This window comes from Callithrix jacchus, chromosome 3, assembly GCF_049354715.1.
Source record: "Callithrix jacchus isolate 240 chromosome 3, calJac240_pri, whole genome shotgun sequence".
NCBI lineage: Eukaryota > Metazoa > Chordata > Mammalia > Primates > Cebidae > Callithrix > Callithrix jacchus.
The window spans coordinates 21501482-21505079 of record NC_133504.1 but is presented as its reverse complement, the minus strand read 5'-3'; the positions used below and the strand labels follow the sequence as shown (position 1 = coordinate 21505079).

At 45.4% G+C, this 3598-nt stretch overlaps 1 pseudogene; it reads right to left on the bottom strand.

Moving 5' to 3' along the window:
- Positions 1-218: 218 nt before the first annotated feature.
- Positions 219-855, bottom strand: LOC144581670 (prostaglandin E synthase 3 pseudogene; annotated as a pseudogene).
- Between the last annotated feature and the right edge of the window lie 2743 nt (positions 856-3598).

Genomic DNA, 3598 nt, shown 5'->3' with positions numbered 1-3598 from the left:
ATGTTTTGATTGATCACAGCTGCTGCATCAATTGCCTAGGACCTCAACAGCTTCATGCAAGTCTGGGAAATGCTGATGCATAAGGTTATTGCCTTAGCTTACTTAAAACTACCCCATACAGTGGTACATATCAACCCTTAGTGAAGCTTTTAAAAAACAAAGAGGTTGAAACAGGTTATACAGCATCTGCCTTTAGAGTTATCAACTCAGGAATTCTCTCAGTTATCAAATCTTGCAGAGAAGTTATGTTTCTCAAAATTCAGGTGATGACGATATTCCTTTCTCCAGATCTGGCATTTTTCATCATCACTGTCTTATGACTCTTCATCTGCATCTACGTCTGATAAATCTACATCCTCGTCACCACACATGTTCATCATCTCGGAGACACGATCAAAATTAGCCATGTCTTCATCTGATCATCTTCCCAGTCTTCCCAATTGTTGAAGTCCACACTAAGCCAATCGAGCTTTGCCTTTTATTTTGTTAACCTTGGCCATGACTGGCCAGATACTCCTTTTCCTACACAACATAAAATTGATCTGTCTGTTCTTTTATGCTTGGAATCATTTGGATCAATACAGTAAAAAGGATCCATTTTATTTAAATGCTTAAAATGATCACTTCCTCCGAGACAACTGAAAGTAAGTTTGGATGTTTCAAAATTTACATGAACATCCTTACTGTCTTCAACACACACTGCAATGAAGACACAGTCCCTTCGATCCTACCGAGTTGCAGAAGCAGGCTGCATTGTGAACCGGGCAGGGGACCGGCGAGCGGGTGGGCGGCGCCCTGGCGGGGCGGCTGCTGGGGCGTCCACTTCTCTCCGCTGGCGGTGGCGGTGGCGACTCCGCCTTTTCTCCCCGGTTGCGGCCTCTCCCTCCTCTCAGGCGATGACCGCAGCTCAGCTGCTTCTAGATGCTTTTCTGCTTAGATCAGGGGAAATTGGCTGGATTAAATTAGCCACAGGAGGGCTCCATTGCAGTTTCCGAAAAAAAATTTCTGCAGTCGCCGGCGCAGTGGCTCACGCCTGTAATCCCAGCACTTTGGGAGGCTGAAGCGGGCGGATCATCTGAGGTCAGGAGTTCGAGACCAGCCTGGCCAACATGGTGAAACCCCGTTTCTACTAAAAATACACAATTAGCCGGGCATGTTGGCGGGTGCCTGTGATCCTAGCTACTTGGGAGGCTGAGGCAGGAGAATTGCTTGAACCCAGGTCCAGGCTGGGCGACAAGAGTGAAACTCCGTCTCAAAAACACAAATCAAAACAAAAAATATTCTGCAGTCATATGTTCTGGTACACAGTTGTGTCTCTGCAGTCTTCAGTGGGCCGTGCCTATTTATAAAGGCAAAATAAGAAGCTAGGGTGGCAGGGTGCAGTGGCTCACACCTCTAATCCAAGCACTTCAGGAGGCTGAGGTGGGTGGATCACCTGAGGTCAGGAGTTGAAACCATCCTGACCAACATGGTGAAACCCTGTCTCAACCAAAAAATACAAAAATTAGCTGGGTGTTGTGGCACGCACTTGTGATCCCAGCTACTTGGGAGGCTGAGGCGAGAGGATCTCTTGAAGCTGGGAAACAGAGATAGCAGTAAGCTGAGATTGTGCCACTGCACTCAAGCCTCAGCAACAAGAATGAAACTCTGTCTCAAAAAAAAAAAAAGAAAAGAAAAAACACAGGGCATGTAGCTCAGGTACTTTTGGATGTCCATTAGCAAAAATTCTAGAGAACTTTCTGGAAACCTAGAATATATTTCTGTCGGAAATAGCACAAAATTGAGACTTGAAATGATAAGCTCTGATTTGCTCATTTTTTTATCTTAAACATTTAAGCCAAGATTGTGCCACTGCACTCCAGCCTGGGTGACAGAGCAAGACTCCATCTCAAAAACGAAAACAAATAAAGCACCAATCCTACTTTTTCATTAAGTCGTCTCCAGGACTCCGCATTGGAAGGGATAGTTTCCTTCGCTGACTTATTGTAGCATTCACTGTCCTCGTGAACAATAGGGCTCTTATTACACATGGCCTTGTGGTCCAATCGTGTACATCTTTTCTCATCTGAAAAACGTGGAAATTTTTTGGATGGTAGGGAGTGTGTCTTCTTGCAGTATCTAGCACAGTGTTCTGCATACAGCAGATATTCAGTAAATGATTATTCAATCAAAAAGTCAGATGGATATTTTAATGAATTGGCCTAGTGAATCAATGATTTAGGGGGTCAAAGCCAGTTTTGCAACTCTTAATTCATTGCCCACATGAAAGGCATGAAAGTGTCCGGCATCAATTAGAATGAGTGAAGAGGATTTGTAGAAAATTCTGTCTGTGGGAGCCAGAAGCAAACAAGTGAGGGGGTGTTCAGTTGTGGGAGTGGAAGGCCAGAAACTAGAGAAGCCACAAACCTGCCGTCCCTGTGCAGGTCTTAGCTGAGAGGGAAGACTTTAACTTTTAATGAAGAGCACAGTTTTATTTATTGCACTAGACTGGACATATTCATCACTGAACTGAGACTAATTTTAAATGGTGACATCATTGGAAGACTTTGTTATTTGAGAGTGACTGAGAGCTATGTGATTCATCTTAGTTTTCATCCAAACAGTAGAGGAAGAACCAGCCCAAAGATGGATTCAAATGGCCAAGTGAGAAAACAAAGCTGTCTTCTCATTTCATCTCAGGAGTCCCACTGTTCGTGTAATGGTTTCATGAAGTTGACTTAGTGTCTGTTGATCCTGGCCTGTTGGACAGCAGGCAGAGGTGGAAGTAGGGAGGGGAATAAAAACCATTCAAGGGAAGCGGAGGTCAGGAAAGGATGCCCGCTCCTGCTGGAAAAGGGGATCCTGGTGCATGGTCATCAGTTCACTCCCATCCAACCTTTTTTTTTTTTTTTTTGCAGGGTCTTGCTCTGCTGCCCAGGCTGGAGTACAGTGGCATGATCTTGGCTCACTGCAACCTCTCCATCCCCTGGATTCAAGCAATTCTCAGCCTTGGTTAGCTCAAGTACCTGCGATTACAGGTGCACGCCACCACATTCAGCTAATTTTTGTATTTTTGGCAGAGACGAGCCAGGCTGGTCTCGAATTCTTGGCCTCATGTGATCTGCCTGCCTAGGCCTCCCAAAGTGCTGGGGTTACAGGTGTGAGCCACTGAGCCCTGCCCCATCCAACTGTTTTGATTGCTGTACAGATGTGGACGCTTCTGCTGGTCATCATTTACTTCTCTAGGGGCCTCTCATCTCCCCCTGCAAAACTGCCAGCCTGTATTACTGCCCAGTTTTCCTTCTTGGGCCCCACAGCACAAGCCAAGAGTATGCACCTGGATTTACCAGGCTCCCAGGGGAGTTCTGATTCTTTCAGATCTCTATTAGATTGCTTTTTTAAAAAGCATGTTTCTATTGGCATGCATTTGCCAGTTGTGCTTCTGCACAAACTGAAGCCCTTTTATTCTGTGGAATATTTTCGGAGACGTCATCGCGCAGCATCTGTCACAGAATGAATTGTTCTTATAACTGGTTTGCTTACAGGTCATGCCTCCAGCTGGCAAGCCTTTGAGAGTTTACCATTTATAGAAGCTGCCCCTGAGATCCATTTGGACTGG